Below are 12699 nucleotides of genomic sequence, written 5' to 3'. Positions count from 1 at the left end.
TGAATAATGCATTAGCTTAATTCAAGTAACAAGGATTCATTTTTACAATTTGTCTATGAATCATCTGTCAGGTAGTTCTGTGAATTGCACAAGCTACTACTGGTCATGAATGTAAGAAAATGGAAATGTATTAATTGACATTCGTCACTTGACATTAAGTCTTAATTTATCAGATGAGCTTAATTTTCATTCTTATTCCACCAAGTTTCTCACTTTTAGAAATTCATCCATAAAAATTCATTATTTTCAGGTCTTTAGTATATATACATACATACATACATACATACACACACACACAGGGGCATAGCTGGGGGGGGGGGTAGGCAGGGCATGTGCCCCAGGTGTATTTGGCAGTATCTACAGCTGAGGGGGGGGGTGGGTTGTTATCTACAAGAGGAGGCGGTTCATTATGTCACCACATAGTCTCATTAGCCTCAGTTATACAATCTGTTTTAGTTAGGCACTGACCTTTTTAATTTATTTTCTTTTTTTATATTGTTATGTTAGCTCCCTCGTAGAACTATATTGCTTGTAAAATGTGGAAATGGTTTTATGCTTGAATTACAAAAAAAAAGGTGAAAAAATATGACATCTCATTGATTGGTAGATAAAGCAAACATGGTAAGGGGGAAGGAGATGTCGAGATAGAAGTTGGGGGAGGGGGCCAAACTCAATCTTTTCCCCGGGTGCTAGAGAACCTAGCAACGCCTCTGTACAGACATACGTACGTATGTACATTATCTAGTGGAAAACTAGGGGTCTGATTTAACGAGCAAATATTCTTTCATGAACCAGCATGAAATTTAGCGGGTCGTTTAGATTCGAAAGACGGTCTTTTACATGTAAAAATAATTGTTAAAGATTTTCGCTTTTTAGTTGCTACTGCGATAGTTGCTCCTTCGTCTACACCTCGTCTCTCTGAACTTCTAACGACTGGAAGATTTCTGATTAGACCAGGGGATGTGGCGTTGACAAAAACAATAACTTTCATTCAGGTAGATGTGTCCGATCCACGGAAACCCAACGATTTATTGTTCGTCGGTTGATAGTTGCGCGCTGTTACACATGTTGATTATCTCTTACATTCGACCATTTGTACAAAAATTTGTAGAATGGTCGCTCCATCTAATAGGGCCTTTACATTAAAGATCTGCTTTGGACAATATACCGTATTTTTTGGACTATAAGTCGCAGTTTTCAGCAAAAATAAATCTTGCTAAAAAGTCCCTGCGTCTTATAGTCAGCAGTCAGGGGAACCGGGCCCCTTGACTGCTCCTTACTTAACCCCTTCCCAACCTGTGATGTGCCAACACATCATGGATTGGGGAGGGGATGATGTATGGAGTGGGCTCACGCGCTGAGCCCGCTTCATACACTGCAGGTGTCTGCCTCTGACATGCTGCACTAACGGCTAGGAACAGTGATGGCGCTGTTCCTGGCCGTTGAACTAGTTAAAGGCCGCGGTCAGCATTTATATTGGTTTTCCTATGAAGGACATTTATGACATATGCACAGGATATGTCATAAAAGTCAGATAGATGCAGGTCCCACCTCTGGGATCCGCATCTATCTCTAGAACGGGGCCCCCTAAGCCCCGTTGTATCTTACCCGGCTCCGCTGTCTTCCGGCCACTTCACTTCCTGGTTACATGGTCGAGTTACGCAAACAGTGCAACTCGCTGAGCTATGCAGTTTTCGTAACTCCCATAGAACTGAATAGTAGTTACGGAAACAGCGTAGCATACTACGCTGCTTCTGTAACTGCCATTCACTACTATGGGAGTTACAGAAATAGCGTAGCTCAGCGAGTTACGCTGTTTCCGAAACTCATCCATGTATTGCAGTGTATTGTACCAGCCATCTAATGATCGCTGGTACAAGTCCCCTAGGGGAACTTATAAAATAAATTTTCAGGTGTGTAAAAAAAAAAAAAGTAAAAAAAAACAACATATCCAATTTTTCCCCAAGCACAATGTAAAAATAAAAAACTAATTAACAAATTGGTATTGCTGCATCCGTAAAAGTCTGAACTATTACAATATAGCATTATTTGACTCACACAGTGAACGGTGTAAAAAAAATATAATTTAAAACCCCAGAATCGTTGTCTTTTGGTCACCATAGCGCTAAAAAGAATTAAATAAAAAGTGATAAAAAAATTGTGTGTACCAAAAAATGGTGCTAATAAAAACTACAGCTCATCCCGCAAAAAATAAGCCCTCACGCCGCTCAAATGATGGAAAAATATAATTTATGGCTTTCAGAATGTGGTGAAACTGAACAAATTATTTTTTTGAACTAATAGTTTTTTCTTTGTAAAAGAAGTAAAATATGAATTTTTTTCCTATTTTCTGTTGTCTAAAACCTGGGTGTGTCTTATAGTCAGGTGCGTCTTATAGTCCGAAAAATACGGTAAGCTGTGAAAAATTCTCAATGTACTGTATATTTTGACTTGCCAAGAGACCTAAATGGCTAAACGTAATGCAAAAGGTTATCCATTTAGAATATGTTAATCCTGTATATGTCAGGATCCCACAGCTCCAATTGTATTGAAAAGTGTAGTTCAGTGTGGTTTTTCTAATGGCAAATGTATACAACTGTGTAGGCATATGTTTCCAGATTTCTGGTCATAAGTTCAGGTGAAACATTTAAACTCCTGGGAGCTCCAGCATTCAACTATAATGTATAGGGGAACCGGACAGCAAGTGTTCAATTATTTTCCACCACAAGGAAAATGAAACACTACATAGTTTCAATTTAACCCCTTAGTGACCAGCCTATTTTAGGCCTTAATGACCAAGCAATTTTTTAAGTTTTTCCATCGTCTCATTGAAAGAGCTATAACTTTTTTTATTTTTGCGTTGACATAGCTGTATAAATTCTTGTTTATTGCGGGACAAGTTGTGTTTTTTAATAGCACCTTTGTGGGGTACATACAATTTTTTGATTAACTTTTTTTGGGGGGAAATACAAAACAACATCAATTTTGCCATACTTTTTTGCGTCCCAAATTTACACAGTTTACCGTGTTCTATGAATAACACAATAACTTTATTCAGCGGGTTGTTACGGTTGCAATGACACCAACTTTATATAGATTTTTTATGTTTTACTACTTTTACACAGTAAAAACACTATTTTTTCAAAATTATTTGTTTTTGTGTCTCCATATTTCAAGCGCCATAACTTTTTATTTTTCAGCCGATGCAGCTGTATGAGGGCTTTTATTTTGTGGAACGACTTTTTTGGTACCATTTTGGATTACATTCGAATTTTTGATCAATTCTGGCATTGTTTTTTTTTTTATATTTTACGGCGTTCACTGCGCAGGTTAAATCATGTAATAACTTTATAGTTGGGGTCGTTACGGACATGGCGATAACAAATATGTGTAACGTTTTAACTTTTTTTTAAATAATAAAGCATTTTGTAAGGGGAAAAAGTGGGTTTTTCATTTTTTTCACTTATTATTTACGTTTTTACTAGTTCCACTGGGGGACTTCGCTTTTATAATACACTGCAATACTTCTGTATTGCAGTGTATTATGGCCTGTCCATGTAAAACGGACAGGCATGGCCTAGCAGGAATAGCTAGTGGCTTACCTGGGGGCCTTTTTTAGAAGACACCGTCACTCTGCGATAACATGCAGGATGCCGGTGGGAGGAGAGAGGGGGCTCCCTCTCTCCAAAACCGCTCAGATACAACGCTTGCTATTGAGCGCTGCATCTGAGGGGTTAAACGGGTGAGATCGATACTGATATCGATCTCACCCGTTAGATCAGGGATGCCCTCAGCTACCTCTGGTAGCTGAGAGCAGGGAGATTTAACGGCTCTCTGCTCTATTTATTTTTTTCCGATGCAGCGCCGTAAAAAGGCTATTGTATCTGAATAAAGCCTGTTAGTGGCCGCCATAAAACCACTAATGGGCGGTCACTAACGGGTTAAATCAATTGGCTGTCTGTGTAATCCATGGACATACTAGGTCCTCCAAAGTGAGAGATCCTCCATGAATCTGCTCCCCACTCTGGCTAATAGCTGGGGATCCTGAATAGGGGAGCACCCTCTATTAACTTAAAATTACTTAGAAGGGTATTTGAAATAGTGTCTTTTATATTTTTTTTGTAAACCAGACAACCCCTTTATCTAATATAATTCTACAAAGATATTTTAGAAATTATAGTTTAAGGCTGGTTCACATCTGTGTTGGAGGCACCGTTAGGGGCCTCCGTCGCAGATCCGGCCGAATATACCATAAACCATAGCGCAGCATGCTACACTATTGTTTCCGGCAAAATCACGGAAACCCCGACGGAAACCTGACAATATCCATTAAATTCAGTGAGTTCCTTCGGGCGCCGATGGTGTCCAATGTACAACGGAACCGGCATTTTCAGTATTTTCGCTGTTCTGCTCCACTGACGGAGCAGTTCAATGGAAAGACTGACACATGTGAACGAGGCCAAAGTAGTACCATAACATGTAGTGTAAGCATTTCTGTTACTCTCATAGCCTGCCGCAATTTAATTTCATGAGGAAGCACTTTGCCCTTTTATTTCATCATCAGTTTTGGCAGATCCACAAAGTATGCACAGATTTAAATATGAATTTTAAGAGAATAATTTAAAATTCCTGATGTCAAAACACCTTCCTTATCTATTACATTTACCATGCTGACAAAATGTATTTGTTCTTTGGTGATCTTGATTACATTGATTTGGAATTTTAATTGCATCATCCATCTGTCTGCAACTTTGGAAGATGTGATTGCATACAGTACATTTGAAATGTATTAAATTCACACCTTCTTCAAAAAGAAGACAGACTGCTTATACAGTAGAAGTCCACTAAGGAACCTTGTCAAATCAAACAGGAGATGCAAGAAAATCTTTATCTAGTTTTCTACCTGCCAAATAAAGAAACAGGAGATGCTAAATATGCATATGACATCCTCATATTAGCTCCTATCTACATCCCTTTCAAAACATTCACTGATCAGATTTTCATCAAAGCTCAGAGGTGGGATCGACACTAATATATTTGCATATGTTACACATGGTTATATTGCACCTTGTTAAAATTTATCTTATCATTGAGAAATAATTTGTGTGTATATTTCAATTTTATAACCACTGATAAATACATGCCCTGGGATCAGATACGATACTCCTCTAATAGATTTGAGAAGGATGCCTAGGAGCATGGTTGTCTTTTGAAGCAGAATAATTGGACAATCTGTGACTTCATACATTGCCCCTCCATATTAATTTGAAATGGATTAAAGCACTTACAGTAGAATCCAGATAAGACTTCTTAAAATGAGAAAATAAGCTATTGCTTTGAGTAAGATTGACTTTTACATATTTCTTTATAAACGATAATAATCTGTTAGGAACTAATTTAGCAAAAATATACTTTTTTGTATATGTTTGTATGTATTACATAACATAGTGTGTCATTATTATTGTAATTGATAAATTTGGCTAACATACATCATTATAGACGTTGTCTGGCTAAAAAAAAAACCCTTGTAAAAGGACCTATTAGGGCATTTGTAGGTAATTAGAGGGTGGTCTCAATTCCAAACAGAGGTTTGGCTTTTTAACCCCTTCCCCCTGCTTGCATTCTGGGCCCTAATGGCCAAGCCATTTTTTTTATTTTTCCATTGTCACATTCGAAGAGCTATAACTTTTTTATTTTTGCGTCGACATAGTTGTAGAAGGTATTGTTTTTTTGATGGGACGACTTGTAGTTTTTATTGGTACCATTTGAGAGTAGATGCGACTTTTTGATCACTTTTTATCACATTTTTTTTAAAGTCAGGATTAACAGAAAACAGCAATTCTTCCATAGTATTTTATTTTATTTTTTACGGCGTTCACAGTGCAGATTAAATAATATAATAGATTTATAGTCGGGGACGTTACGGACGTGGCGATACCAAATATGTGTAACTTGTTTGCTTTATTGTGTTTTTGTAATAGTAAAGCAGTTTGTAATGGGAAAAAGTGGGTTTTTCATTTTTTTTTTCACATTTTTTTTTTAAATTTTTTTTTAATTAACTTTATTCAACTTTTTTTTTACTTTTATACTAGTCCCACTAGGGGACTTCACTATGCGATCCTCCGATTGCTATTATAATACATTGCAATACTTTTGTATTGCAGTGTATTACTACTGCCTGTCCGTTTAAAACGGACAGGCATCTGCTAGGTCATGCCTCCGGCATGATCTAGCAGGCATTCACCACAGGCAGACCTGGGGGCCTTTATTAGGCCCCCGGCTGCCATCGCAGACACAGACACTCGGCGATCTTATCGCCGGGTGTTGGTGGGATGAGAGGGAGCTCCCTCCCTCTCTCCAAAACCACTCAGATGCGGTGCACGCTATTGTGCACCGCATCTGAGGGGTTAAACGGGTGAGATCGATACTAATATCGATCTCACACGGCAGAGCAGGGACGCCCCCAGCCCTCAGCTGCCTCTGGCAGTTGAGTGCAGGGAGATTTGACAGCTCCCTGCTCCGTTTACTTTATTCTAATGCAGCGCCGTGGAATAGCGGCGCTGTAGAATAAAGCCCATTAATGACCACCGTGAAAAGGCTAATCGGCGGTCATTAAGGGGTTAAACTGGTTCCCAACACAGGACGAGAATACTCGTCCTGAGCGGTGGGTGCTTAATGCATTAGGATGAGCATTCTCGTCCTGTGTGACAGCCAGCGTGCGCGCGATCAGGAGCTGGGCAACATCTGTAATACACAGCCGCAGCCCCGCTCTAACGGCGCAGAGACGAGAAACTATTTATTTCTGCCGTTAACCCCTTGTATGCTGCGATCAAATTCGATTAAGGCATTCAAAATGAATAGGGGGACTGCCTTTTGATCTTGTCACAGGATATACCTGTTTTGTGATCGAGGCTCATAACTTGTATGCCCAGACTGCCCAGGGTCCATTGAAGGACCCCAGGGCTTTCTGACCATATTCCCTGCTTTTAGGGCATACTGAGGTTTGCCCTAACAACTGCCTGTGTACAATCACTACACAGGCTAATGTACAGGCATATAGATAGATGCCAGTACATTACACTTCAAAAATGAAAATGAAAAATACCTCTATGGGATTTAAAAAAAAAGTAAAATTTATTTAAAAAAAAATTGTAAACAAATACACAGAAATACAATTTTTTTTTACAATGAATAAACTTTTACAAATATAAGTCCCAAAACATGAAATAATATAGACATATTTGGTATCGCCACGACCACGACGTAACAACCTGTACAACAAATGTATAACATTATTTTTGATGATCGGTGTGTATGGTGTAAAAAAAACAACAACAAAAAGCTACTGCGGAGCTGCTTTTTTTGTGCATTTTCAGCAAAATAAAATTTTATGTAAATGAAACGATAATGTATTTGTACCAAAAAATGGTACTTACATAAAGTACAACTCATCCCATGAAAACAAAGTCGCATAAAGCTGCGTCGTACAAAAAATAAAAAAGTTATGAGCGCCGGGATGCAAAGAGGGAAATATAAAAAAAATGTTCTGTCCTCAAGTCCAAAATTGTCCGTGTCCTTAAGGGGTTAAAGGGATTTTTATGCTATTAAATATTACATATCGCTAGATCATGAAAAATATGCCACTGGCATATTGCTCTTAAATTCTTGTTACGGTGCCCCCTGGTGTTTGTTTGATTCCCTTTCAGAATGTGCATCTAATGTGTCCAGTGCCTGTGAGAAAAGGCTGCTCTTAGTGCACCCATACTTATTGGCTGTCCTGCACAATAGCAGATGAATATCGTAGTCGACTACACTATTCATCCCGTCAAAACTACGGAACCCTTGCACAACGGAAACAAACTGAAACCATTGGCACTGGATCGGTCACCATTGAAATCAATGGTGATGGAAACGGAAACCTATGGTTTCAGTTTGTCAGTCAGGGCTCCGTACCGACGGAAAGCTCTGTTGGAACGTTGGAACGGAGCTCTGACGCAGATGTGAAAGAAGCCTTAGGTGAATGTTCTCAGAAGGAAACAAAAGAACACCAGGGGGCACCATAAGAAGTATGTAACAGCAATATCTAGACAGGGAACCATTGGTTTTCATGATTTTAATTAAAAAAAAATATGTTTTGCGTGATCTAAAAGAGTATATTTATATTTAATCGTAAATGCGATTATGCAATTTAATCTTTCTGTAAATATAGCAGTAGATCCTTTAATAACACATAAGATTTCATTTATCAAGACTGTCTAACATATATACTGGTCTTGTTGCCCAAAGCAACCAATCAGAGCTCTGCTCTGATAAAATGAAAGAAGCCTTGTAATTGGTTTCTATGGGCAATAGGGGAATTTTTTTTTCTATTAGACAGTTTTAATAAATGTAGCCCATAATATTTTCGGAAATAACTTATTCAGTTGAATGTTGATTCATGTTTCATTCCTCCCTTTAAAGCCATACTGCTCAGCTGTACACAAAGTGCACATTGAAGGAATATATAAAATGTCTGGTTCTGGGAGCTGTATAGTAAGAGCTCTTTGCACCCACTAGCTTAACCCTTTATAGAGTATGGGTGACTGTACTGTATTATACTGACCCTATAATTAAACTGAAAATGACATTTGTTTGGGGCATTATGAGGGAAGCCCTGTCTGTCGTTTGCTCTGCACAGCGTTTTTGCAAGAGAAATTGACATCCTGCAGATTGAGAATTCGCACCACAGGTCAATCTCTTTATGAGGTTTTTGTTGCACAGCATGTGGATGAAATGTGTTCAAATCTTGTCTACTTTGCTGTTACCGTAATACTTTAGGCTAAAAATCTGGATGAAAATTCTGAAATGTTTACAATGTGTGCGGACGTACCCTAAAAGTCATCTGGCACACATGATGGCTGACTCTAACTGGCATTAAAGATTAGCTGACAATGGACATGCTTTTTATTCTTCCATTTTCCTATACTCTCATGAAGTAACCTTACTTCCCAATTGCTCTTTAGGTTTCAGGTCGTAACCACTTTCAAGATCTCTTCTTGCTGTCAGATAACCCGTTAGTGACAACCCATAGGTGTTTTTACGGTGGCCACTAATGGGCTTTATTCTGATGCATAAGCCTTTTTACCGCATTGCATCAGAATAAATAAACAGAGCAGGGAGCAGTTAAATCTCCCTGCTCTCAGCTACCAGCGGTAGCCTAGGGCTGGGGGCGTCCCTGCTCGAACGGGCGAGATCAGTATCGATCTCACCCATTTAACCCCTCAGATGCAGTGCTCAATAGTGAGCACCACATCTAAGTGGTTTTGGAGAGAGGAAGGGAGCTCCCACAATCACCCCACCGGTACCCTGCGTAAGATCGCAGGGTGCCAATGTTTTCTATGGCAGCCGGGGGGGGGGGGGGGGGGAATAAAGGCCCCCAGGTCTGCCACTAGTCATGTCAGTTTTTTTCTATCCCCCCAATAAAAGTTAATAAAAGTAAATCAATAAATTATATGTACCCCAAAGTGGTGCTAATAAAAAGTACAACTTGTCCCGCAAAAAACAAGACCTTATACAGCTATGTCGATGCAAATATAAAAAATTATGGCTCTTCAAATATGGATTAACAAATACAAATAATTGAAAAAAAAAAGGGTTTTTACTGTGTAAAAGTAGTAAAACATACAAAATCTTTATAAATTTGATATAGTTGCAATCATAACAACCTGCTGAATAAAGTTATTGTGTAATTTTTACCACACGATAAACGGCGTAAATTTAGAACGCAAAAAAGTGTGGTAAAATTGCTGGTTTTTTTCTCCCCCCCCCAAAAAAAAGTTAATCAAAGTTAATAAATAAATTCTATGTACCCCAAAATGGTGCTAATAAAAAATACAACTTGTCCCACAAAAACATGTCCTTATACAGCTATGTCAACATAAAAATAAAAAAGTTATAACTCTTTGAATGCGACGATGGAAAAACGTAAAAAATAACTTGGCCTAAAATAGGCTGGTCACTAAAGGGTTAATGGGAACATTGTTGTTTACATCCAGAAGCTGAGGCATACATACTTGGTTACAAGGTTACTGTCACACACGGTGAATCATGCTCTTGATTGAAGGAATGAAAGGTGTCGGATTTGTGTCTTTCTTATTAGTAGTTTTTGACCTAGAGAGATAAATGACCTTTTAGTTATCTTTTGATTTACAGGGCTAAGGAAGTCAGTTCAAGGTCAATAATATTAAAATGATATTAATCATTTAAGTTTTCCTGAAAAACTCACTTATTTAAATAAAGGGAAACAGAATATTTTCCATTCCCTATGGTATCCATGAATCCTGTGGGACAAAGTTACAGATAGACATGCATATGCGATTTTGTCATGTAGGACTGGGTCATTAAATAAATATTACTATATTATCTATGGTTTGTGTCCCCTCCCCCTCTTCTCTCTCTTATTCTTCCTATGCGTATGGGTTTGTGAAGTGATTTTGCGGGGGAGGTTGGTCATATATAGCGGGGGTGGTATTCTGTCTTTGTACTTATTTGTTATTATTTTAACTATGTAATTTTTTGTGGTAGTAATAAAAAAATATTTAAGTGAAACATTATTCATTTACCACGGATTGACTGTTATGAATTTTCTTTCTACAATGTTACTGTTAGGGTATGTTCACACGTAGAGTCAAAAACGTCTCAAAATACGGAGCTGTTTTCAAGGGAAAACAGCCCCTGATTTTCAGAAGTTTTTTGAGCAACTCGCGTTTTTCCCAGCGTTTTCGCAGCGTTTTTTACGGACGATTTTGGAGCTGTTTTTATTGGAGTCTATGAGAAAACGGCTCCAAAAACATTCCAAGAAGTGTCCTGCACTTCTTTTTACGAGGCTGTAATTTTACGAGCCGTCTTTTGACAGCGACGCGTAAAATGACAGGTCGTCGGCACAGTACATCGTAAGACCCATTGAATGTAATGGGCAGATGTTTGCCGACGTATTGGAGCCATTTTTTCAGACGTAATTAGAGGCATAAGACGCCTCCATTACGTCTGAAAATAGGTTGTGTGAACCCAGCCTTACTGTTCTACAATGTTACTGTTACAATGTTACTGTTTGAGCTGAAATCCCTAATGTATGGCGAACATTAGGCTATGTTCATATCTGCGTCAGGGCTTCGTTCCGACGTTCCGTCGGAACGGAGCCCTGACTGACACAAACTGAAATCAAAGGTTTCCGTTTCCATCACCGTTGATTTTAATGGTGACAGATCCGGTGGCAATGGTTTCAGTTTGTCTCCGTTGTGCAAGGGTTCCGTCGTTTTGACGGGATGAATACCGGAGTCGACTTTGGTTTCAGTTTGTGTCAGTCAGGGCTCCGTTCCGACGGCTAACCGACGGAACTTCGTATCGGAGCCCTGACGCAGATGTGAACAAAGCCTAATACTTCTTATTTTAGCCTCTAACAAGTTTTGGCTGTAAAAAAATAAATACAATAATTATAATGATAATAATAATCTTTATTTCTATAGCACCAACATATTCTGCAGCACTTTACAATTCAGAGGGAATATGTACAGAAAATATCAGACATTACATAGTGACAAAACTAATTTACAATTAGGACCCTGCTCGCAAGAGCTTACAATCTTTGAGGAAATAAGGGAGACACAGCTATCTTTTATACATATGGGGTAGTACACATAGAGCTGCATTAGCCGTTCACCACTCAGTATCTGTATATGACAGACATTAAGTACATTAGGGTGCAAGGAGTGTGGGGGGTACTGATGAATGAGGGGGTCAAGTTCTCATGACTAATGTAAAAGGGGGGTCAGGGAAAGGAGTCAGATTAGGAAAAATCCAAAAACTGCTACCAAAACGTCAGTGTGTTAACAAGGCCTCATTGTGGTTCTCTTAATGGTTCTTAGTGGATCTCTTATTTTCATTAAAACATAACTCCAGACATAGATCACTTCAGACAGTTGTCATCATTGAAGAACCAGGTGTTCTGACCTCTACAAATAGCTAGAGAAGCTCCTTTCACTCCTGTTGACTTCTCCAGGTAAAGACTCACCATAGACTTGAATGACAGCCTATGGCTCATCTTTACCTCTTCCAAATAAAGTCAAGGGAAACCAACGGGAGTCAAAGAAGCTCAGCCCCCTGCAAAGCAGTCGTTCTAGCGAGTGTTGGGGTCTCAGCGCTTTGACCGCAAAGATGAAAATTTCTTGTAGTTTAAATGTTATCAACATATATTTCCCCTCCTTCTCTATGAATACAGTTGTATTGGCCCTGGTTTACATTGTATTGTCTTGGTATATCAACAGAGATCTACATAAGTCTTTGGTTGGGGCTGCGAATTAAACTCAGTCACTACTTGAAGTATGCATCTATGCACCTACCTATTGGCTCAAACAATTTCAGGGGGAAATCTTTAGCTGAACAATTTGCCAAGTTCCATTTTTTTTAAGTATACACAATAGCTTATAACTATGAAGCATGATGAAATCACGGGGGGGGGGGGGGGGGGTGGGTATGACAAATTTTCTTTCAATTACAGATAATCGTGAAACAATTTTGTACAATCTATTCTGTTGTGTCTCTCTATGCTTCGGAGAACTAAAGTAAGAAAAGAGTGTTTTATTTACTGAATGTTATAAATAAACCAATGTATTATTGAGAGGAAATATCGAGTTGTTAATGGCACATCAAATAAGACTTTAT

Source organism: Rhinoderma darwinii, chromosome 2, assembly GCF_050947455.1.
Source record: "Rhinoderma darwinii isolate aRhiDar2 chromosome 2, aRhiDar2.hap1, whole genome shotgun sequence".
NCBI lineage: Eukaryota > Metazoa > Chordata > Amphibia > Anura > Rhinodermatidae > Rhinoderma > Rhinoderma darwinii.
The sequence above is the reverse complement of the archived record's forward strand: the minus strand, read 5'-3'. Positions refer to the sequence as shown.